Here is a 26,630-nt window from a genome sequence, read left to right on the forward strand (position 1 = left end):
CTTAGCTGGCTACGTATGAATTTGGAGGACTACTACACGTAGCAGAGACCCAGAACACTGCGGACAGTCACAGGCAGCCCAAATAGATTTTTTTCCCCAAATGTTTTTGCAAAGGCCCACTGCCTATATTCAATCAATATGTCTTCTGTCCCTGCCTCACCGCTACTGGCCCTGGAGTATGTCAAATAACTGCAGAGTGTTGCACTGTGGACTGCAATACAGCGGTGATTTAACAGCCAACACAGAGCCAGGAAATAATTTTGCGCAAGCCTGCTGTAACGCTTAGCTGGCTGCGTATGAATTTGGAGGACTACTACACCCAGCACAGACCCAGAACACTGCGGACAGTCACAGGCAGCCCAAATAGATTTTTTTCCCCAAATGTTTTTGCAAAGGCCCACTGCCTATATTCAATCAATATGTCTTCTGTCCCTGCCTCACCGCTACTGGCCCTGGAGTATGCCAAATAACTGCAGAGTGTTGCACTGTGGACTGCAATACAGCGGTGATTTAACAACCAACACAGAGCCAGGAAATCATTTTGCGCAAGCCTGCTGTAACGCTTAGCTGGCTGCGTATGAATTTGGAGGACTACTACACCCAGCACAGACCCAGAACACTGCGGACAGTCACAGGCAGCCCAAATAGATTTTTTTCCCCAAATGTTTTTGCAAAGGCCCACTGCCTATATTCAATCAATATGTCTTCTGTCCCTGCCTCACAATATATGTCTTTTGTCCCTGCCTAACCACCACTTCTGGCCTGGAGTATTACTGCAGGGCGCAATGCTCTGCACGGCCGATATACCAAAAAAAAAAAGTGCAACACTGCAAAAAGCAGCCTCCACAGTACTGCACACGGTTAGATGTGGCCCTAAGAAGGACCGTTGGGGTTCTTGAAGCCTAAAATACTCCTAACGCTCTCCCTATAGCAGCTCCACCAAGACAGCACTTTCCTTCCTCTATGTCAGAACGCATCTGTGGCGAGCCGCGGGAGGGGCCGATTTTTATACTCGGGTGACACCTGATCTCACCAGCCACTCACTGCAGGGGGGTGGTATAGGGCTTGAACGTCGCAGGGGGAAGTTGTAATGCCTTCCCTGTCTTTCTATTGGCCAGAAAAGCCAGAGATGAAAGTGAAAGTAACTCGAACATCGTGTGCTACTTGTCACGAGTAACGAGCATCTCGAACACGCTAATACTCGAACGAGTATCAAGCTCGGACGAGTACGTTCGCTCATCTCTAATGATGAGCCAAGGCACAGAGTAGAGACTTAACAAGTGGCTAAAGACATGAGGAAATGGAGGGGTTATGCAACACAAGGGGTACAGAGAACCAGAAGGGACAAACTAAATAGGCAAACACTTGCAGATACAGTACAGCTTATACATGTCAATGAATAGAGTCAGGTAGATGAGACATGACACTTCCCGTCTGAAATCTTTAGATTTCACTGAATACTGTTTTGACATAATGTCCTTCAAAGTCTAGAAATTCTTGTTCAACCTAAAAAACAAGGAAACAAATGAAACAGAAATGATAAATGAACAAACCAAATGTTGTGGCAAAGGTAATCCACAGGTGGACTTCTTCAGGTTCTCTCAGTTGCATTCCGTGGTGATATGCTCCCCGCCATGAGCTGTGTAGGATAATCATAGCTTCCTTAGGTGACTTCCTTCCTTGAAAGAAGAAGTACTAGTTCCCTGATTGGACGGAAGAAAACTCTTACAGTACCTCCTTTTGTCACTTTGACTTCCACTTTTCGGATTTTTCCCATCGTCGCTAGGGATGACCTTGGTGACAAGACCCATGGGCCAATCGTTCCGATAAGCCTCTTGGTCTTTCAGAAGAACAAGATCACCAACCTGGAGATTGGGTGTTGGAGTCTGCCACTTCTAACAACTTTGGAGGGTGTGTATATACTTCATCTTCCAACGGTGCCAGAACACATTGGAGAGATGTCGAACCTGTTTCCACTGACGTCTGTAAATGTCACTACAGTCAAAGTTGCCTGGAGGAATAGTAGCAGTACCAATCTTCTGGGTGAGGAGCATGCCCGGAGTAAGAATAAATGGAGAATCAGGGTCTGAAGATACTGGAACTAGTGGTCTTGTGTTGATGATAGCAGAAACCTCAGCAAAAAGGGTGACCATTGTTTCATGAGTGAGTATGGATGACTTGTGATCCATTAACATTGAATCAAGTATTCTTCTTGCAACGCCAATCATGCGTTCCCAAGCTTCTCTCATATGCGATGAATGCGGAGGGTTAAATGCCCAGGTACATCCATTGCTGAGCAAGACGTTGTCTAGCTGTAGTTCCTAACAGGCTCCTATGAAGTTAGTCCCACAGTCGGACCTCAGCAGTTTGACTGGCCCACGAATGGAGAAGAATCTTCTAAGAGCATTGATGAAACAGGAAGAATCCATAGACTCAATCTCTTCAATATCTACTGCACGAATGCTAAGACAGGTGAACAGTGCAGCCGATCTTTTGCTATTTGCCGCACCACCATGGGTCCTTTGTGTGACTACTGACCACGGATCAAAGACATCCACACCAACGTAAGTAAAATGGGGATCAGTACTTAACCGGTCTATTGGTAGGTCCGCCATTTGCTGTTGTTGTTGTCTTCCCCTTAGCTTGTGACACTTGAGACATTTATGGAGTACGGAGGAGATGCTTATCTTCATTCCTACGATCTATAAACAGGCTGACCTGATGGCACCTTCAGTGAACTGTCTGCCTTGGTGATGCACTCGATCATGGTGGTGTCGCATTAGCAAGGTAGCGATATAATGTCCACCTGGTATGATGATGGGGTTCTGTTCTTTATTACATAGATCGGATTTCTCTATCCGCCCGCCCACTCTCAGCAATTTGTGGTGGTCAACTACTGGGTTGAGTTTATAGAGTGTGCTTCTCTTGAGCAGGCTGATGCCCTTCGAGATATTGTCTATCTCTGAGTGATACACCTCTTGTTGTGTACACTGAATGATGATTTGTTCAGTAAGTTCAAATTCTGTGACTGTAGGGTATTCCTTACACATATGCCAACCACTACACTTTGATGATGCGTTCTTTGCAAAACACTGGGCAATGTGAATTAGTCTGCCAATGGCTTGCACAAGAGATCTCCATGTCGGGAAACGTTCAAAGCGATGTGACTTCAGCTTCCCCTTAGAAGCTACGGTAGTGTAAAGTGTAGAACTTAGGGCTCTGATTTCCTTGTCAGTTGCTGGGTCCACCAGATCATAGATGGCATTGGTAGGTAACAAACAAGGATCTTCGTATAGAAATCTTGGAGGTGAAGACCATATGTGGTCTAGCAGATTTGAAGTTGGTGCGGCTCTTGTTTCCTGGTCGGCTGGATTAAGTTCTGTGGGGATGTAATGCCACTTGTCAGGGGTGGAGAAACTTCTAATCCATTCTACTCTGTGGCCAACATACACGTAGAATTGTTTTGTTTGGTTGTGTATATAACTGAGAACAACCTTACTGTCTGTGTAAAAGGTGAATGAATCAAATGTGACATCCATTTCATCCCTTATTACTTCGTCAATCTCTACTGTTAGCATGGCTGCACAGAGTTAAAGTCTTGGTATGGAATGTGCAGGTTTTGGGGTTAGTACAAATCCACAGTGTAGCTCATTGTTGGTTCCTGAGATCTTCATATAGGCCACTGCGGCTATAGCTTCCATGGATGCATCAGAGAAGATGTGTATTTCCCTTTTGACGGCAGCTGAAAGAGAACTGGGAGCATAACAGTCCGGTACTTGGAGTTGTTCTAATACTTTCAGGGACCTTTTCCATTTTTCCCACCTTTGTTGTTTCTCGACAGGTAAGGGAGTGTCCCGATCCATATTCTCAGTAGTAAGCGGTCTCAGAAGTATCTTGCCCTGAATAGTGATGAGCGCTATGAACCCAAAAGGATCATAAAAACTGTTCACGACCGATAAAACTCCACGCTTGGTGAAAAGTTTGTCGCAAGCTAACACTTGAAATATAAATGTATCTTGTTCGATATTCCACAGCAATCCTTGGCTGCGTTGTATAGGAAGAACTTCAGAGCTGAGGTCAAGGTCCCACAAGTTGATTGCATGATCGTCAGATGGAAACGAATTACTTCCTTGCTGTTGGAGGTAATCTTGTGAAGCTTAAGGTTCACGACAGACAGCATTTCCTTGGTTCTGGTGAGGAGATCAATCGCCTCTGCACTTGTGGGTAAGGATTTAAGTCCGTCGTCTATGTAGAAGTTCTTCTCGACAAATTGACGAGCATCCAATCTGTACTCCTTCTCACCTTCTTGGGCTGTCCTTCTCAGTCCATAGATTGCTACAGCAGGTGATTGACTGTTGCCAAAGACATGTATCTTCATCCGGTAATCTATGACCTCTTTGTTGACATCATTGTCCTTGTGCCATAAGAACCTGAGATAGTTTCTGTCATCTTCCTTAACAATGAAGCAATGGAACATCTGCTGGATGTTGGCCATAACCGCAACGGGTTCTTGTCTGAAGCGAATTAGAACGCCCATGAGGCTCTAGTTCAGGTTAGGGCCTGTGAGGAGAAGGTTGTTGAGAGAGACGCCTTTATGCTGAGCGCTGGAATCGAATACGACTCTGATTTGTTCAGGCTTATGGGAGTGATACACGCCAAAAGATGGAAGGTACAAGCATTCTTCTCCTTCCCTTACCGGTGGTGCAAGTTCTGCATGGTCTCTATCGAATACCTTCTGCATGAAGTCTACAAAATTTTTTTTTTTTCATTACTGGTTTTCTCTCAAGATTGCATTTCAGAGAGGAGAATCTAGTGGTAGCTTGCTGCCTATTGTTAAGTAGCTTTACTCTTGGAGAATGGAAGGGTAAGGGAGCTACCCAGCTATTGGAGTCATCTTGGGTGTATTCCCTTTCCATGACCTTGAGAAATTCAATGTCTTTAATAGCAGGTGCCAACTTGTTGTCGTCGCTTGTTGTATTGAACACTGTTGATCCAAGAGTGTCGTTACAGAGGAAAGTGTTTGTACTGTCTTGATGCCACTTACTGTGAGTCAGTTTCTCCTTTACCAATAATGGTGTCGGCATGGATGAAAATAAGTACTGCGACCATTTGGCAAGATGTGTATTTTAAATTAGGAAATCTTGGTTGGCTTTTTCATTTTGTCTATACAGACATTGCCTATGATGACCCATCCTAAGTCAAGGCGCTGGGTAAATGGTGCATCATGAGGTCCATTAATTTGCTGCCGTATTTTGTGCACTCTAAGAATGTCTCTACCCAGCAGAAATAGGATCTCTGCACTCTTGTCAAAGGCTGGTATTTCATTAGCTATAGCCCTTAGGTGGGGATGATGAAAAGCAGCCTCTGGTGTAGGGATCTCTTCCCTATTGGATGGTATCTGATTACATTCAACAAGTGTGGGAAAGGGTATCTCAAGATTGCCCTTAAGAGAGGCTACTATGAGTCCGCTGGCTCTTCTCCCTGAGACCTCTGTCACTCCACTACATGTACCCAAGGTATATGGGCAAACATCTCCTTTTATGTTAAACAAATCAAAGAGTTCTGACCTTGCAAGAGATCGGTTGCTCTGGTCATCGAGGATGGTGTACACCTTCATAGTCCTTTCTGGTTGACCCTGGGGGTACACATTGACTAGGCATATCCTCGCACAAGACTGGTCACAAATGCCTTCTCCACAGTGGTAGGACTTGCTGCTTGATCTGTGTTCTCCCCGCCATACGTTGGTGGGGTAGGGAGACTTGTAGCTGGTGCAGTACTAGGTTGATATGGGTGAAGAGCTTGTACATGATCTTCACAACCACACTCAATGCATTTGATGGCATTTTTACAGTCTTTAGCAATGTGTTCAGTAGAAGCGCAATACCTGAAACACACCCAAACTTCTATAGAAGCTCCTTGCGGATTTGGAGTGGTTTCTTCCTGAAGCCGGTGCACTTCTTGAGGGGATGAGGCTTCTTATGAAAGGGACACAGGCGATTAGGGTTTTCAACCTTTTCATGTAGATTGCTTTTGTAGATGACTCCGTGTGAAGCTGACAAAGTAGAGGGAAAAACATCAGTCTTTTTTACTGACACTGGACCTCTGCTGCCTTTGTGGTTGGCGCGTGAGTTGTCAACTTGAATGGATGTGGACCTTGGTTGGATTCCTCATAGGAAAAGCTTGGGTCGTTCTTGGATTCTGCAATGTTTTTGATGAACTCACAGAAGTAGGAAAATGGAGGAAAAGAGACTTGATTTTCTCTCTTATATATTGACCCCAGAGCGGTCCACTTCTCTTGAAGGTTGTATGGCAGCTTCGACACGATTGGGTTTACTCCACGAGCAGTATTCAGGTAACTGAGGCCAGGTAGGTGAGGGTCTGCTTTGGCCAGCTGTAGCTCTAGCAGTAAGTCACAGAGCTCTTGGAATTTCTGATTGTCTTTATCAGATATTCTTGGAAAGGCTTGCAGACATTTGAACAGAGCATTTTCTATTGCCTCAGAACTACCATAGGTCCTTTTCCGTGTCCCCTTTCTTCTGCGCAAAGACGGCCTGTACCTTAGTCGCTATCGCTTCTGCGCGTGCTTTTAGAAGCTGTTCGCTGAGGGTGGAACGCTTTGAAGACCGTGACTTAGATGAACGCTTGGAGCGCCTGGTAGTTAGAAATGTGAGATGACATTTCCTGAAGTTGCGCAATTCTCACTTCTGTCTTAGACTTAATGTTGCATACTAAGCCGTCTATTTCTACACTGAGATGTTGGAAGCTTTGCAATCACTCTATGGAATCCTCTGTGTTTAATCTTTTCCAAGTGTTTTCGTACTCCTGGATTTTTATATTATAATGTTCATACGTTGCACAAAGCTGTTGCAGGGCTCCCTCTAGTGGTGACACATAGAGTGAAGACAGACTTTGCTGAATGTTGGAGACATGACTTAGTAATGATTCCCACAGTTTTAAAATGTCAAAGGAAAGTTCCTGCTTGAGACTTTCAAGGTTCTCTTTAACCTTCCAGGTTGGCTTATTGCAGCGCCTTCCTCTCTCACTGGCCTGCAGACTAGGGTCCATGCTAGCTTGTGCCTCAGAGTGTTCTTCAGCAATGATGCAGCGTACGGGATGGAGGTAACACTGAGGAGAGTTATAGCTTGGTGGGAGATTATGAGCTGCAGCTCTGGTTATATGTGGAGCTGCTGGAAGAGTCTTTACAGCAGTGTCTGGCTGTAGTTATACATTTTTTTTACTATTCTGACTCAATAACATGGCTGCAAGCGTATCGCTTAAGGTAACTGCTCTTGTAGTTATGGACCAGTACTCCCAGCAGGTATATGTTGTCAGACAGCATCCAACTCGACTGCAGAGGCATGTGAGAAGATTCCAGGGTTTATTTAGGTAGAAATCTTGTAGAATGCACATTTAGCAGTAGGTGAAAAGAATGATGATTAGCCAAGGCACAGAGTAGAGACCTAACACGTGGCTATAGACAGGAAACTCCCTAAGAGGAGGAAAGGGAGGGGTTATGCAACACAGGGGGTACAGAGACCCAGAAGGGACAAACTAAAAAGGCAAACACTTGCAGATACAGTACAGCTTATACATGTCAATGAATAGTCATGTAGATGAGACATGACATCACCATTTGTTGGTAGTGAGACAATTACTGTTCATGTTCAATTTTTGGCCCACAATTTTTGTCTTCCAGATCTGTTGACAAAGCATTGTTAACATTAGGATTGGCGCTGGTTTGAGAATGCAGAAAAAAAATATAAAGAGCCCCTCAGACGTTTCATGTCACATGGGTACAATCAGTATGTATTCCTGGGTTGTGGTAATAGCAATAGGCAGCCACAATTAATCCCGCAAAATCTTCACTTAGGTCACTCCAATACTCTTGTCTTCAAAAGGAGAGCTGTAGAAACACTAGGGGGTTCTTAATAATAAGAGCTCCCCCAGATGAAAAAGGAGACATAAACAACAGCCATCAAAAAAAGTACAGCGCTCTCGGAGTGCTGGTGAAAGGTTAAAGAGCACAGTGTAGTATTAACAGATGAATGGCCATTAGAGATGAGCGAACGTACTCGTCTGAGCTTGATGCTCGTTCGAGTATTAGCGTGTTCGAGATGCTCGATACTCGAGGCGAGCACCACTCGATGTTCGAGTTATTTTCACTTTCATCTCTGAGACATTAGCGCACTTTTCTGGCCAATAGAAAGACAGGGAAGGCATTACAACTTCCCCTTGTGACATTCCAGCCCTATACAACCCCCCTGCAGTGAGTGGCTGGGGAGATCAGGTGTCACCCGAGTATTTAAATCTGCCCCGCCCGCGGCTCGCCACAGATGCATTCTGACAGAGATCAGGGACAGTGCTGCTGATGGTGGAGCTGCTATAGGGAGAGTGTTAGGAGTTATTTTAGGCTTCAAGAACCCCAACGGTCCTTCTTAGGGCCACATCTGACCGTGTGCAGTACTGTTGAGGCTGCTTTTTGCAGTGTTGCACTTTTTTTTTTTTTTCGGGCGTGCAGAGCATTGCGTCCTCAGTCTGCAGTCGTTGTACATAGTATAGGGCCAGTACTGGTGAGGCAGGGACAGTGGGAAAGGTGAAAGAGATATACTGTCTATATAGGCAGTGGGATTTTTCAAACAAACTTGAGAAAAAAACTATATTTGGCCTGCCTGTGACCGTCCTCAGTGTACTGCGTGTCTGCTGGGGGTAGTAGTCCTAATTAATACGCAGCTAAGCGTTACAGCAGGCTTGCGCAAAAGTGTTTCCTGGCTCTGCGTTGCCCGTTACATCACCGCCGTCATCCTGTCCACATTGAAACAGTATACATATATACACTGCCTACAGTATCTGTCTACTGTCTCAGCTCTGCCTTTCAAAAAATAGAAGCAAAATACTTAAGGGATACTAGTGGCGTTTGGCCACTTGACTGCTTCTGCGCTGTGAATTCCACTAGCTCAGTCATACGCACCTACGTCTCACTACAGGCGTGCGCAAAATTGTTTCCTGGCTCTGCGGTGCCCGTTACATCACCGCCGTCATCCTGTCCACATTGAAACAGTATACATATATACACTGCCTACAGTATCTGTCTACTATCTCAGCTCTGCCTTTCAAAAAAAAGAAGCAAAATACTTAAGGCCTACTAGTGGCCTTTGGACACTTGACTGCTTCTGCGCTGTGAATTCCACTAGCTCAGTCATACGCACCTACGTCTCACTACAGGCGTGCGCAAAATTCTTCCCTGGCTCTGCTGTGCGTTCCGTAAGCGAAGTCAGCCTCCAACCACAGGCCAATAAGCCGCACATTCTATTACAGCGTTCTGTTTCTGCTCTACTCGTAATACACCATGCTGAGGGGTAGGGGTAGGCATAGAGGACGTGGACGCGGCCGAGGACGCGGAGGCCCTAGTCCGGGTGTGGGCACAGGCCGAGCTCCTGATCCAGGTGTTTCGCAGCCGACTGCTGCAGGATTAGGAGAGAGGCATGTTTCTGGCGTCCCCAGATTAATCTCACAATTAATGGGTCTACGCGGTAGACCTTTATTAGAAAATGAGCAGTGTGAGCAGGTCCTGTCGTGGATGGCAGAAAGTGTATCCAGCAATCTATCGACCACGCCGTCCACTGCTGCAACTCTGAATCCTCTGGCTGCTGCTCCTCCTTCCTCCCAGCCTCCTCACTCCATTACTATGACACATTCTGAGGAGCAGGCAGCAATGGTTCCTCTCCCACCGGAGGAGTTTGTCGTGACCGATGCCCAACCTTTGGAAAGTTCCCGGGGTCCGGAGGATGAGGCTGGGGACTTCCGGCAACTGTCTCAAGAGCTTTCAGTGGGTGAGGAGGACGATGACGATGAGACACAGTTGTCTATCACTCAGGTAGTAGTAATTGCAGTAAGTCCGAGGGAGGAGCGCACAGAGGACTCAGAGAAAGAGCAGCTGGACGATGAGGTGACTGACCCCACCTGGTTTGCTAAGCCTACTGAGGACAGGTCTTCAGAGGGGGAGGCAAGTGCAGCAGCATGGGCAGGTTGGAAGAGGCAGTGCGGTGGCCAGGGGTAGAGGCAGGGCCAGACCGAATAATCCACCAACTGTTTCCCAAAGCGCCCCCTCGCGCCATGCCACCCTGCAGAGGCCGAGGTGCTCAAAGGTCTGGCAGTTTTTCACTGATTGCAGACGACCGACGAACAGTGGTGTGCAACCTTTGTCGCGCCAAGATCAGCTGGGGAGCCACCACCACCAGCCTCACCACCACCAGCATGCGCAGGCATATGATGGCCAAGCACCCCACAAGGTGGGACGAAGGCCGTTCACCGCCTCCGGTTTGCACCGCTGCCTCTCCCCCTGTGCCCCAACCTGCCACTGAGATCCAACCCAGCTCTGAGGACACAGGCACTACCGTCTCCTGGCCTGCACCCACACCCTCACCTCCGCTGTCCTCGGCCCCATCCACCAATGTCTCTCAGCGCACCGTCCCGCCGTCGCTAGCGCAAGTGTTTGAGTGCAAGCGCAAGTACGCCGCGTTAAACGTGCACATAGCCAAAATGATCAGCCTGGAGATGCTGCCGTATAGGCTTGTGGAAACGGAGGCTTTCAAAAGCATGATGGCGGCGGCGGCCCCGTGCTACTCGGTTCCCAGTCACCACTACTTTTTCCGATGTGCCATCCCTGCCCTGCATGACCACATCTCCCGCAACATTGTACGCGCCCTCACCAACGCGGTTACTGCCAAGGTCCACTTAACAACGGACACGTGGACAAGCACAGGCGGGCAGGGCTACTATATCTCCCTGATGGCACATTGGGTGAATTTAGTGGAGGCTGGGACCGCTCACGTCCTACCCACCCCCAGAATTGCTGGTATCTGCGGCGGTATATGCTTCCTCCACTAAAGTACCCTCCTCCTCCTCATCCAATGCAACCTCTGTCTCGCAATCAAGATGTGTCAGTAGCAGCACGTCGCCAGCAGTCGGTGTCGCGCGGCGTGGCAGCACAGCGGTGGGCAAGCGTCAGCAGGCCGTGCTGAAACTACTCAGCTTAGGAGAGAAGAGGCACACGGCCCACAAACTGCTGCAGGGTCTGACAGAGCAGACCGACCGCTAGGCTTGCGCCGCTGAGCCTCTAACCGGGCATGGTCGTGTGTGACAACGGCCGTAACCTGGTGGTGGCTCTGCAGCTTGGCAGCCTCACGCACGTGCCATGCCTGGCCCACGTCTTTAATTTGGCGGTTCAGCGCTTTCTGAAAAGCTACCCACGCTTGTCAGACCTGCTCGGAAAGGTGCGCCGGCTCAGCGCTCATTTCCGCATGTCCCACACGGACGCTGCCACCCTGCGCACCCTGCAACATGGGTTTAATCTGCCAGTGCACCGACTGCTGTGCGACGTGCCCACACGGTGGAACTCTACGCTCCACATGTTGGCCAGGCTCTATGAGCAGCGTAGAGCTATAGTGGAATACCAACTCCAACATGGGCGGCGTAGTGGGAGTCAGCCTCCTCAATTCTTTACAGAAGAGTGGGCCTGGTTGGCAGCCATCTGCCAGGTCCTTGGAAACTTTGAGGAGTCTACCCAGATGGTGAGCGGGGATGTTGCAATCATTAGCATCACCATTCCTCTGCTATGCCTCTTGAGAAGTTCCCTGCAAAGCATAAAGGCAGACGCTTTGCACTCAGAAACGGAGGCGGGGGAAGACAGTATGTCGCTGGATAGTCAGAGCACCCTCCTGTCTATATCTCTGCGCGTTGAGGAGGAGGAGGAGGAGGAGCATGAGGAGGATGAGGAGCAAATGGGGGAAGAGACAGCTTGGCCCACTGCTGAGGGTACCCATGCGGCTTGCCTGTCATCCTTTCAGCGTGTATGGCCTGAGAAAGAGGAGGAGGAGGGAGAGGAGGAGGATCCTGAAAGTGATCTTCCTAGTGAGGACAGCCATGTGTTGCGTACAGGTACCCTGGCACACATGGCTGACTTCATGTTAGGATGCCTTTCTCGTGACCCTCGCGTTACACGCATTCTGGCCACTACGGATTACTGGGTGTACACACTGCTCGACCCACGGTATAAGGAGAACCTTTCCACTCTCATACCCGAAGAGGAAAGGGGTTCGAGAGTGATGCTATACCACAGGACAAGTTGATGGTAAAATTCCCATCCGACAGCGCTAGTGGCAGAAGGCGCAGTTCCGAGGGCCAGGTAGCAGGGGAGGCGCGGAGATCAGGTAGCATGTACAGCACAGGCAGGGGAACACTCTCTAAGGCCTTTGACAGCTTTATGGCTCCCCAGCAAGACTGTGTCACCACTCCCCAGTCAAGGCTGAGTCGGCGGGAGCACTGTAAAAGGATGGTGAGGGAGTACATAGCCAATCGCACGACCGTCCTCCGTGACGCCTCTGCCCCCTACAACTACTGGGTGTCGAAGCTGGACACGTGGCCTGAACTCGCGCTGTATGCCCTGGAGGTGCTTGCTTGTCCTGCGGCTAGCGTCTTGTCAGAGAGGGTGTTTAGTGCGGCTGGGGGAATCATCACGGATAAGCGTACCCACCTGTCAACCGACAGTGCCGACAGGCTTACACTCATAAAGATGAACAAAGCCTGAATTTCCCCGGACTTCTCTTCTCCACCAGCGGACAGCAGCGATAGCTAAACAATACGTAGGCTGCACCCGCGGATGGAAGCATCGTTCTCTATCACCATCAAAAACGGGGACCTTTTAGCTTCATCAATCTGTGTATTATATTCATCCTCCTGCTCCTCCTCCTGAAACCTCACGTAATCACGCCGAACGGGCAATTTTTCTGAGGTACATTAGTACTGTTGGTACACCAATTTTTTTGGGCCCTCGCCTACAGTGTAATCCTAGTAATTTTTAGTAACTACATGTGTCCACTTCTAAAGAACCCCAGTCTTACTGGGGCATGCAGTGTGGGCCGAAGCCCACCTGCATTAAACATGACATTACTACCTTGTTCACTGCAATGGGATATATTTATGTACCGCCGGTGGGTTCCAGGGAGCCACCCATGCTGTCGGTCCACACGGAGTTGTAACTGCATGTGTCCACTTCTAAAGAACCCCAGTCTGACTGGGGCACAGAGCCCACGGTGCACCATGGGAGAAGACCCGCGGTGCATCGTGGGTGAAGATCCCGGCGGCCATCTTGGTGAAGGAAGAAGAAGGAAGACGTCGCAGAGCGGGTATTCGGGTAAGTAATACATTTTTTTTTTAACACATCCTTTGGGGTTGCCCTGCGCCGAACGGGGGGCCTATGGAAAAAAAAAACCCGTTTCGGCGCGAGACAACCCCTTTAAACCCGACGTTAGCTTTGCTGTCCAGGGCACTGCAATGGGATATATTTATGTACCGCTGGTGGCTTCCTGGGACCCACCCATGGTGTCGGTCCACACGGAGTTGTAACTGCATGTGTCCACTTCTAAAGAACCCCAGTCTGACTGGGGCATGCAGTGTGGGCCGAAGCCCACCTGCATTTAATCTGACGTTAGCTCTGCTGTCCAGGGCACTGCAATGAGATACATTTATGTACAGCCGGTGGGTTCCAGGGAGCCACCCATGCTGTAGGTGCACACGGAATTCGCATTGCGGAGTTGTACCTGCCTGTGACTATTTATAAAAAAAAAACGCGGTCTGACTGGGGCATGCAGACACCTTGACAGAATGAATAGTGTGTGGCACATAGGTTCCCCATTGCTATGCCCACGTGTGCAGCTCCTGATGGCGGTGGCACAGCATTATATTTCTGATTGCTTCTGTACAGCATTGTGGGCTATCGCCCTTCCCCTTTTAAAGAGGGTCGCTGCCTAGCCGTGCCAACCCTCTGCAGTGTGTGCCTGCGGTTCCTCCTCATGGCAGACGCACTTATAAATAGACATGAGGGTGGTGTGGCATGAGGGCAGCTGGGACACTTTGGTGTGCGCTGTGGACACTGGGTCGTGCGCGCGCGCGCGCGGGGGGGGGGTTTGGGCAGCATGTAACCCAGGAGGAGTGGCAGCGGAGTGTCATGCAGGCAGTGATTGTGCTTTGTTGGAGATAGTGTGGTGCTTAGCTAAGATATGCCTTGCTAATGAGGTTTTTTCCGAAGTAAAAATTGTTGGGAAGGGGGGGGGCCACTCTTGCCGGTATTGTGGCTTAATAGTGGGACCTGGGAACTTGAGATGCAGCCCAACATGTAGCCCCTTGCCTGCCCTATCCGTTGCTGTCTTGTTCCCATCACTTTCTTGAATTGCCCAGATTTTCACAAATGGAAACTTTAGCGAGCATCGGCGAAATACAAAAATGCTCGAGTCGCCCATTGATTTCAATGGCTTTCGTTACTCGAAACAAACCCTCGAGCATCGCGAAAATTTCGTCTCGAGTAACGACCCCCCGAGCATTTTGGTGCTCGCTCATCTCTAATGGCCATACAACACTTACTTAAGAGGAAGGAGGGGGGTGTAAATAACACAACCCCCTCCTTGAAGTGTCCTGGATGATGCAAAAGCAGATCAAATACTGGCTTATGAAAGGTGCTTTATAGCACCGAAACTCGTTGCCAGATTAACCCCTTAGTGACGAAGCCTGTTTGCGCCTTAATGACGGAGCCAAATTTTGGAAATCTGACATGCGTCATTCAACGTGGCATAACTCCGTAAAGGCTTTACATACCCCAGTGATTCTGACATTGTTTTTTCGCCACATGTTGTACTTCATTTAGATTGTAAAAAGAGACCGATATTATTTGTGTATATTTATTAAAAGTACCAATATTGGAAAAATTTTGAAAAAAGTGTCATTTTTTCACATTTTCAACCGTAATATCTCAAATATGTCCAAACATACTGTACAAATTTTTGATAAGATATGTATTTCCATCTGTTTACTTTATTCTGAATGCACACTTGAAAAACTTTTGTGTTTTTTTTTAACCATTTAGAGGACGTACAAATTTAACATTACTTTTCAGCATTTTGAGGAGCACTTTGTTTTCCTGCACCAAGCCAAGTTTGCAAAGGCTCATAAGTGTCAGAAGAATAGATACACCCACAAATGACCCCATTTTAAAAACTACACCCCTTAGTGTATTCACTGAGGGGGGTCATGAGTATTTTGACGCCACCAGTTTTTTTCAGGAATTAGTTCAATTTAGGGGAGAAAAAATAAATTTCATATTTTTGCAAATATGTCATTTTAAAGACATATTTTTTTCCTATAGAGCCCATGAAAATGAGGCTTTACACACCAAAATGGATACCCCCATTTCTCCCGTGTTCAGAAATATACCCATTGTGGCCCTAATCTTATGTCTGGATGCATAACGGGAGCCAAAATGAAAGGAGTAGTCGGTGTCTTTCAGAACATAAATTTTGCTTGAAGGCGTTTTAGGCCCCATAGCACTTTTGTAGAGCTCTTGAGTGGCCAAAACCAAAGAGAACCCCCACAAGTGACCCCATTTTGAAAACTAGACCCCTTAACGAATTTATCTAGGGGTGTACTGACCATTTTGACCCCACAGTTTATGAATAAATTCAAGCCAAGCAAAAGGAAAAAATTGTGATTTTCGTTTTTTTGTCAATTCTGTTATTTTAAAAACAGCTTTTTTTGTACAGCACACACATGAATGAAGCCTTTCACACCAAAATGGATACCCCTGTTTCTCCCGTGTTCAGAGACATACCCATTGTGGCCCTAATCGCATGTCTGGATGCACAATGGGGCCCAAAACGAAAGGAGTAGTCAGTGGCTTTCAGAACATAGATTTTCCTTGAAGGCGTTTTAGGCCCCATAGCACATTTGTAGAGCTCTTGAGCGGCCAAAATCAAAGAGAACCCCCACAAGTGACCCCATTTTGAAAATTAGACCCCTTAACGAATTTATCTAGGGGTGTACTGACCATTTTGACCCCACAGTTTTTGAATGAATTGAAGCAAAGCAAAAGGAAAAAATTGTGATTTTCGTTTTTTGGGAATTCTGTCGTTTTAAAAACTGCTTTTTTGGTACAGCACACACATGAATGAAGACTTGCACCCCAAAGTGGATACCCCTGTTTCTCCCGTATTCAGAGACATACCCATTGTGGCCCTAATCTTTTGTCTGGATGCACAACGGGGCCCAAAATGAAAGGAGTAGTCGGTGGCTTTCAGAACAGAAATTTAGCATGAAGGTGATTTAGGCCCCATTGCCCTCTTGTAGAGCCCTTGACCGGCCAAAACGACAGAGAACCCCCACAAATGATCCCATTTTGAAAACTAGACCCCTTAACGAATTTATCTAGGGGTGTACTGACCATTTTGACCCCACAGTTTTTGAATGAATTCAAGCCAAGCAAAAGGAAAAAATTTGTTATTTTCATTTTTTTGTCAATTCTGTCATTTTAAAAACAGCTTTTTATTGTACAGCACACACATGAATGAAGCCTTTCACCCCAAAATGGATACCCCTGTTTCTCCTGTGTTCAGAGACATACCCATGGTGGCCCTAATCTCATGTCTGGATGCACAATGGGGCCCAAAACGAAAGGAGTAGTCGGTGGCTTTCAGACATAGATTTTCCTTGAAGGCGTTTTAGGCCCCATAGCACATTTGTAGAGCTCTTGAGCGACCAAAATCAAAGAGAACCCCCACAAATGATCCCATTTTGAAAACTAGACCCCCTAACGAATTTATCTAGGGGTGTACTGTGTATTTTTACACTACAATTTTTGAATAAATCTAAGCAAAGCAGTAGGAAAAAAATTACAATTTTCATTTTTTTTGGCAGTTGTATCAATTTAAAAACTGTTTTTTTTGTACAGCACACATAGGAATGAAGACTTTCACCCCAAAATGGATACCCCTGTTTGTCCCGTGTTCAGAACCATACCCCTTGTGGCCCTAATCTACTTAAAGGACGCATGGCTAGGCCTATAATGGAAGGAGCACCCGTTGGATTTTAGGGTACAACGGAATAAATTCCAGGCCCCATTGCCCACTTGTAGAGCCATTGAGCGTCCAAAACTATAAAGAACCCCCACAAATATCCCCATTTTAAAAACTAGACCCCTTAACGAATTCATCTAGGGGTGTACTGCGTATTTTGACCCCACAGTATTTGACTAAATTTCAGCAAAGCAGAAGGAAAAAATTACGATTTTCATTTTTTTTGGCAATTTTGTCAATTTAAAAACTTTTTTTTTGTACAGTGTACATAGGAATGAAGACGTTCACCCCCAAATGGATACCCCCGTTTGTCCCGTGTTCAAAAACATACCCATCGTGGCCCTAATCTACTTACAGGACACATGGCTAGGTCTATAATGCAGGGAACACCCGTTGGATTGCAGGGCACAACTGAATACATTCCAGGCCCCATTGCTCATTTGTACGGAATAAAAATTGACTCCCTAAAATCCCCCCCCCCCTCCACGCCCTTTTCGGCATTCCCCAAATCTTAGATAAAAGTAATAATGTGAACTGTGTAGTATTTCCAAAGACAGGTAATTATGGAGGCTGGTTGGGATGGGCACATAGGGCAATAAAATCGGGTATCCCCCCTCCTCTCATGCTTTTTGAGGGTCATTTTTTGACCTCAGTGGCGGGGATGGGGTGTAAAAAGTGGCGTTCCGTGAGTCTCCGTAAACTTGATGAGGTGCGGCGGTCTCACACAGAAGACGCTCAACAAGCTGCTCCTGGAACTGCAGGAAGGCGAGCATTCCCGGGGCTTCTTGTAAATTGCGTATTACAGGTAGCGGTCTGAATAACGCCGGGCTCACGCAGCCGTAGGTGGAATCCGCTTGTGGAGGCCCGCAGCGGATCCCAGCTGTGAGCCCGGCTGTGATCCTGCGTACGGCCGCGTAATGTACTGCGCATAACTGCGTACTCACACAGGCGGTCATGCGCAGTACACTTTTTTTTTTGTTGTTTGTATTTCCTGCACCGTCGCTTAGCGATGACATGGGTACCCACAGCCCGTATACAACGTAGTTGCATATGGGCTGCAGGTATATCCATGACCATGGAGCACAATGGGCTCTATGTTGCGGATATCCGCGGTAAAATAGAACCTGCTGCGTTCTCTTTTCTGCGAGTGGATTACACAATTCCGACCCGCTAATGTGAGCGGAATTGTGTAATCCAATGCGATTGATCTGCGTATTACCGCTAATCAAATGCATGCGGAATCCGTAATTCGTATCCGGTCATGTGAGACCGGCCAAAGGTAGATCGCTACCATTTTTTCACGTGTCCGGGGACCGCTCAACGAGGCCACCCGTCACTGCTCCAGGCTCTCGGTGACCGTTGGTCGCCGAGAGCAAGGAGATATTAAAGGGGTTGTCCCGCGCCGAAACGGGTTTTTTTTTCAACCCCCCCCCCCCCCCCCGTTCGGCGCGAGACAACCCCGATGCAGGGACTTAAAAAAAAAACCGCACAGCGCTTACCTGAATCCCCGCGCTCTGGTGGCTTCTTACTTACCGGTTGAAGATGGCCGCCGGGATCTTCTCCCTCGGTGGACCGCAGGGCTTCTGTGCGGTCCATTGCCGATTCCAGCCTCCTGATTGGGCGGGGCGGAGCTACACGGAGCCGGCATCCTGCACGAGCAGCCCCATTGAGAAGAGAAGAAGACCCGGACTGCGCAAGCGCGGCTAATTTGGCCATTAGACGCCGAAAATTAGTCGGCTCCATGGAAACGAGGATGCTAGCAACGGAGCAGGTAAGTGAAAAACTTCTTATAACTTCTGTATGGCTCATAATTAATGCACAATGTACATTACAAAGTGCATTAATATGGCCATACAGAAGTGTATAGACCCACTTGCTGCCGCGGGACAACCCCTTTAAGTTTCCTGGGCTCCCCGACTCCTGCGCATGTGTCCGTTGTTTTGCCGGCGGTCGCATGCGCAGAATACGTGAAAGTTCACGGAAGAAGATTGCGTCGGGGTGCAAATATGGAGGCCTCTGGTAAAAAGTTTTATCTCCTCTCACCGATCGCATTGGTGAGGGGAGATGAACCTTCCCCTTTTTTTAACTTTTACGTGATCGCCATTATTCTTTGGATAACGGCGAACACGTGACCAGGAACCGCTCACCTCCGTGAAATCTCCAGGCTCTCGGCTAAGTTTTGTAGCCAGGAGCAGGGAGATTTTAAAAAACCACGGCTTTTGCGCATGCGCCTGCCACATTGGCGACGGGCGCGTGCGCAGAAGCTGGGGTGAGGTCCGCGGATAAATCCGCAGGTCTTAGGTATGTCATTTCATCCTCCCTCACGGTTATGATCCGTGGGGGGAGATGAAACGCAAGCTTTTTTTAACTTTTTAAAACTTTTTAAAACTTTTTTTTTAACTTTTTGCACTATTTTTTTTTTACCTTTTACCCCTTTTTTATTTTTTTTTTTTACTTTTTGCACTTTTTTTTTACTTTACATGATCACTGTCATCCATTGGATGACAGTGATCATGTCCCTGGTGATGTCCCTCTGCTTTTGGCTACACATGGCAGCCAGGAGCAGAGCAATTTTGAATTTCCCGGGGCTCGAGCCCCTCTGTGCACGCGCCCGATGTCAATCATCGGGCGTGCATGCGCAGATGGGGATTTCGGGTCCCGGGACATCAGGACATCGCAGAGGACCGGGGGTGAGTATCTTCACCTCCCCTCATGGATCCGATCCATGAGGGGAGGTGAAACTTTACTTTTGTTTTACTTTTTCAACTTTTTCGCGATCACCGCTATCGCAATGGATAGCGGTGATTGCGGGCCCGGGGACCGCTCACAGTGGTCCCCGGTAACACCTCCTGGTTCCCGGCTACCTTCAGGAGCCAGGAGATTTTAAATTTGCCGGGGACACCCGGGCTTCTGCGCGTGCGCGTGACGTCATCGGCTGGCGCGCATGCGCAGAAGGCCGCCGGCGGGTCCGGGAGGACCAGATCTCCAGGGGACACCGCCGACAAGCCGTGTGAGTATTTTCAGCTGCCGTGATGGATCCGATCCATCATAGCAGCTGAATTACTACTTTTTTACACTGTTTTATTTACTTTTTTGCGATCGGCGCTATTCATTTTATAGCGCCGATCGCAATGCCGGGGGGGACTGCCCGCATCCTGGGATGACAGCTCCATGCTGTCGGCTACCTGCGGGCACCGACAGCATGGAGCTGTCACGTCCTCAGGCCAGTGGGCATCAATCCAAAGAGGATGCATAAAACTACGTCCTCTAGGATTAAGGCCCACTTTCTGAGGACGTAGTTTCCCGATGGGGCGGTCGTTAAGGGGTTAAAGAAATCTTCACGTCTGATCCTGTTTGACAATGTGTTTTTGCATGGGATATTGCTAGTGTCAAAGTGTTTTACCTCAGGTGATATTTTCATGTCGTTGAACCGGAGTTTGACTTTCACAATGAGTAGCTGGTGGTCAGTAAAACAATCAGCACCAGGTAGCATTCTGGCTGCTTGTACTGAGCTCTTCCAACAATGTTCACAGATTACATAGTAAATCTGGTTGCGATGCTGTACATTCGGAGCTGTCCACGTGTATAAATGGCATTTTGGTTGCTCAAGCCACGTGTTTGCAATCAATAAACAATTTTCTTGACAGCACAGAACCAATCAATCACTGGCCTCATTCCCTTCTTCTGATCTAAACTTGCCTACAGCTGGTGGTTCCTCTCCCATGTGTACTTTTGCCTTCAAGCCTAAACTAGGGGTAAAATTAGGATTAGGAATAATAATATGTAATAGTAAGTGATGCTTAGACGACAGTCCATATTTAAACTGTGAAGTGCAAAGATTAAGGAAACAATTGAGGGTGGAGCAAAGACTGTGAAGGTTCAATTAGTGCATGAAATAGTAGAAGTGCGGCCTACCAGATGACGCACCACCTAAGTGGGCATACATGCACAGTAAGAGATAGCCAAAAGTGAAGGTGAATTGCCACAACACTCCAAATAAGGTGAATATTAGAGATCAGAGATAATGCAGTGTGAAACTTCTCCTTTATTGAATAACATGCATAGCCAGCATGGGAAAATGCGTTCCGGGGTCATACACCCTTATCAGTTCCCTTAGCACTGTTCCATACAGGATTCTTGGGATTCCACTTGACTAGAGATGAGCGAGTACCAAAATGCTCGGTTGCTCGTTAGTTGAGTCAAACTTTTCGTAATGCTCGAGAGCTTGTTTCGAGTAACGAACCCCATTGAAGTCAATGGGAGACCCGAGCATTTTTCAAGCTGACCAATGCTTTGCATGGATGAGGTTGTGTGAAACACCTGAAAACATCAGAAAGTCATGGAAACACCACAGAAAAAGATAGGGAACAGCAGGGGCAGCATGCATGGGTGCATATGAGGCTCCCAGGTCCCACTATTAAGCCAAATTTGTGGCAAGAGCCTGGCGGTCACCCCCCTAACAATTTACTTGTGACAGACCATATGCAGCAAGGCACACGCACTGGCACATCTTAGCTAAGCACCACACTAGCTGCAACCAAGGCCAATCACCGCCTGTGGGTGACACCACTGCCTCTTCTCCTGTGTTACATGCTGGCATTGCTGTCCAACCCCCGGACAAGCCTGCATTTATAGCGCACACACAATTTTCCCTGCCAGTGTTCAGCTGCCCTCATGCCACACGCTGGCTGGATAGCCACATCACCTTGTCATGTCTATTTATAAAAGCATCTTGGATGAGGTGGAACCAGAGACACACACTGCAGAGAGTTGGCAAGTCCTGGCAGCGACCCTCTTTAAAAGTGTGGGTAATAGCCCACAATGCTGATGAGAATTAATGATAAATTGACGTACGATCATAATTCCAATCCCGTGCCACCTTCATCACAAAATTGTCAGGAGTCACAAACGTGGACATAAAGGGAACTCAGATGCCAGTACTTTTACACATCTCCACAATGCAACAGCGCATACTAGAAGTAGGTGTCACAAAAGCAGCCACTACAGGTATACAGTGACCCTGTGAATGTCTCATTCAATCAGTTACGCTTACTGTGAACGCTCCAATCAAGTATCTCGGATAACTGTTGTAATACATGCCGACCAGCGTTGATCCCCAGACCCCAAGGAAGAGGAGGTGGTGGCATAATAAGGCCGAGAAACTGTGACCGAGGTAGAACCTGCAATCCTCTGTCTGGGAAGCATGTAAGTGGGCCTAGGGTCACACTTGGTCTCAGCCTCCACCTGGTTGACCCAATGTGCCGTCAGTTACGGTCCCTTTCATTGCTCCAAAGAATGGATGAACAACGAAAAAGTTCCACAGGCCAAACCTGGCGCAGTTGCATCGCCCCCAGGACCTCTGCCTCTGCCTACACCCGCAGCAATTGTGGGCATAAAGCAGACTCAGATGCTACTACTGCTGTGAACATCGCATTAAATCAGTTACAGTTGCTTTCATCACTCCAAAGACTGGATGAACCACGAAAAAGTTCCACAGGCCAAACCTGGCGCAGTGGCATCCCTTCCCCAGGACCACTGCTTCTGCCCACACCCTCAGCAATGGTGGGCATAAAGCTGACTCAGATGCTAGAAGTGCTGTGAACGTCTCATTACTTTAGTTACGCTTCTTTTGATTGGTCCTAACCAGTGTCTCAGATAACTGTGGTAACACGAGAGCAAATACATGTCAACCAGCGCTGATCCCCAGACCCCAAGCAGGAGGAGGAGGTGGCATAATAAGCCTGAGAAACCGTGACCAAGGTAGTACCCACAATCCTCTGTGTGGGAAGCACATGAGTGGGCCCAGGGTCAGGTTCGGTCCCAGCCTCCACCTTGTGTGACCCAAGGTGCCGTGAGTTACATAGCTATGGGAAACCCATGTGTCCCCACACAATTCATTCTGTGTATGTGTCAGATAGCTGAATAACGCAATGGGAAAGCCGTCTGCACTCTGCACCCTATCCAAGTCATTCAGTGTATTTGTGCCAGATAGCTAAAACACCGCTATGGATAACCTTTGTGCACCCATAGCAGAGGCAAGCCCCTGAAACACAAGGACAGTATGAAATATAAAGAAATCAGAGTGCCCAAACATGTCAGAGTTTCACCCCACCCAGGACCTCGGCATCTGCCCTACACTTCTGCCTAATTCATTCTTTGTATGTGTCAGATAGCTGAACACTGCAATGGGAAAGCCTTCTGTGCCCTACCCAAGTCATTCAGTGTATTTGTGCCAGATAGATAAAACACCGCTATAGGAAACCTTTGTGCACCCACAGCATTTGCGAGCCCCTAAAACCCAGGGACTGTATGAAATGTGAAGAAATCAGAATACCCAAACATGGCAGAGTTTCACCCCGCCCAAGACCTCGACCTCTGCCCACACTTCTGCCCAATTCATTCTGTGCATGAGTCAGATAGCTGAACAATGCAATGGGAAAGCCTTTGTGCACCCACAGTATAGGCAAACCTATCAAACCTTTCTGTAGCAATAGTATAGGCGAACCCCTGAAACATGTGTACAAAGAGTATAGGTGGACCCCAGAAAACTTTCTGTAGTAAGGGTATAGGCGAACCCCTCAAACCTTTCTGTAGCAAGAGTATAAACGGACCCATGAAACATTTCTGTAGCAAGAGACTAGGTAGACCCCTGAAACATTTCTGTAGCAAGTGGATAGGCAGACCCCTGAAACATTTCTGTAGCAAGAGTATACACAAACCCCTTAAACCTTTCTGTAGCAATAGTATAGGCAAACCACAGAAACATTTGTATACAAAGCGTATAGTGCGACTCCAGAAAACTTTCTGTAGCAAGAGTATAAGCGAAGCCCATTCAAGAAACCATGACCGAGGTAGGACCCGCAATACTCTGTGTGGGAAGCATGTGAGCGGGCCCAGGATCAGCCTCGTTCCCAGCCTCCACCTTGTGTGACCCAAGGTGCCGTGAGAATTACATAGCTATGGGAAACCCATGTGTACCCACACAATTCATTCTGTGTATGGGAAAGCCGTCTGCACCCTACCCAAGTCATACAGTGTATTTTTGCCAGACAGCTGAACACCGCTATGGGAAAGCCATCTGCACCCTACCCACGTTATTCAGTGTATTTGTGCCAGATAGCTGAACACCACACTGGGAAACCTTTGTACACCCTCAGCATAGGCAAGCCCATGAAACCCAAAGACAGTATTACACATGAAGAAATGAGAGTGCCCAAACATGGCAGAGTTTCACCCCGCAAATGCCCTCGGCCTTGGCCCACACTTCTGCCCAAGTCATTCACTGTATTTGTGCCAGACAGCTGAACACCACTATGGGAAACCTCTGTGCACCCACAGTATAGGCGAACCCCTGAAACATTTCTGTAGCAAGAGTATAAGCGAACTCTTCAAACCTTCCTGTAGCAAGAGTGTAGGCGAACCCCTGAAACATTTCTGTAGCAAGTGTATAGGCGGACCCTGGAAGAACATTTCTGTAGCAAGAGTGTAGGCAAACCCCTGAAACATTTCTGTAGCAAGTGTATAGGCAGACCCCTGAAAAATTTCTGTAGCAACAGTATAGGTGAACCCCTCAAACCTTCCTGTAGCAAGAGTGTAGGCGAACCCCCGGAAGAACATTTCCGTAGCAAGAGTATAAGCGAACCACTTAAACTATCTGTAGCAATAGTATAGGCGAACCCCGGAAAAACATTTTTGTGGCAAGAGTATAGGCAAAGAGCAGGTCAGACAAGTGGGGGTAGTTTTTCAGAAACCGCTGAACCACCAGATTGAAGACGTGGGCCAGGCATGGCACGTGTGTGAGGCTGCCAAGCTGCCGAGCTGCCACCAGCGCTACCGACTGCTGGCGACGTGCTCACACTTCTTAATTGAGAGGTGGAGGTAGCAGAGGAGGAGGAGGAGGGGGGTTGGAGGAGGTGGCATAATACGGCGAAGAAACCATTACCGAGGTAGGACCCGCTATCATCATGTTAGGGGACCCAGGCTCTGACTTGGTCCCAGCCTCCACCAAGTTCACCCAATTTGCCTTCAGGGAGATATAGTGTCTCTGTCCACAAGTACTTGTCCACGTGTCCGTGGTTAAGTGGACCTTCCCATTAACCACATTGTTGAGGGCACGGTTTATGTTGCGTGAGATGTGCTGTTGTAGGGCGGGGATGGTGCACCGGGAAAAATTGTGGCTACTGGGGATCGAGTCGCGCGGGACCGCTGCCACCATCATGTTTTTGAAAGCCTCTGTTTTCACAAGCCTGTATGGCAGCATCTCCAGGCTGATTAATTTGGCAATGTGCACGTTTAAAGATTGTGCATGCGGGTGGGTGGCGGTGTATTTCTAATTTCGCTCCCATGCTTGTGTTAGCGACAGCTAAACGCTGCACTGAGAGACATTGCTAGAGGCTGTGAAGGACTATAGAGGTGAGGGTGTGGGTGCAGACCAGGAGGCAATCCTGGAGGCGTACCTGCATCCTGGGAGGGGGATTGGATCTGTGTGGCAGGTTGGGGCACAGGGTACGAAGCAGTGGTGTGACCCAGAGGCGGTGAATGGCCTTCGTCCCACCTTGTAGGGTGTTTGGCCATCATATGCCTGTGCATGCTGGTGGTGGTGAGGCTGGTAGTGGTGTCTCCCTGGCTGATCTTAATGCGGCACAGGTTGCACACCACTGTTCGTCAGTCGACCGCGCTCTCACTAAAAAACATCCACACCTTTGACCACCTAGCCCTCTGCATGGAGGCTTGCCATGAGGGGGTGCTGTGGGAAACAGTTGGGGGATTCTTCGCTCTGGCCCTGCCTCTCCCCCTGGCCACCCCACTGCCTCTTCCAACCTGCCCTGCTGCTGCACTTGCCTCTCCCTCTGAAGCCCTGTCTTCAGAAGGCTAAACAAGCCAGGTAGGGTCAGTCACCTCATCGTCCAGCAGCTCCTCCTCCGAATCCTCTGTGCGATCCTCCCTCGGACTTACTGCCCTTACTACTACCTCACTGACAGACAACTGTGTCTCATCATCCTCATCCACGAAAAGCTCTTGAGACAGTTGCTGGAAGTCCCCAGCCTCATCACCCGGACTCCGGGAACTTTCCAAAGAAAGACTGGGGGTGCAATACATTGCTGGACACATTACCCACAATCCACGACAGGACCTACTCGCACTGTTGTGTTTATAATAAAGGTCTGCCACGCGGACCCGCAAATTGTGATATGAAGCTGGGGATCGGAGAGTCGCGGCATTCTGCTTATTCATTTGCAGCCAGCTGCAATTCACCTCGCCTAGGACCACGGCCTGTGCCCACACCCGCACTTGGATGCCCGCGTCCACATCCGCGACCCTTACCCCTACTCCTCATCATGTCAGATAAAGGATAGAGCAGGGTCTAGCTGAGAACTGGAGCTAATTCACCGCACACAGAGACATGTGGATAACAGAGGCTCTTTGCTGTCACAGAAAAAATTAAACCGCTGTCTTGTGCTGATAGCTAGGGGTAATTTATTGCTCACAGAGACTTGTAGATAAGAGAGGCTGTATGGAGTGGCAGAGAACTAGTAACCCAGTGGATAGTGCTGATAAATGCGTCTACTTCACCCAAGACAGAATGCTCTGCAGTGGCCCAGGAAATATTAGCATACTGTTTAGCGATGAGAACTCTGCCTAATGCACCGCACACAGAGAATGGTATAGCTGAAATGCTCTGCAGTGGCACAGAAAAAATTTGCTTACTGTTTAGTACACTTGGGGTAATTT

Source organism: Eleutherodactylus coqui, chromosome 2 (assembly GCF_035609145.1).
Source record: "Eleutherodactylus coqui strain aEleCoq1 chromosome 2, aEleCoq1.hap1, whole genome shotgun sequence".
Lineage (NCBI taxonomy): Eukaryota > Metazoa > Chordata > Amphibia > Anura > Eleutherodactylidae > Eleutherodactylus > Eleutherodactylus coqui.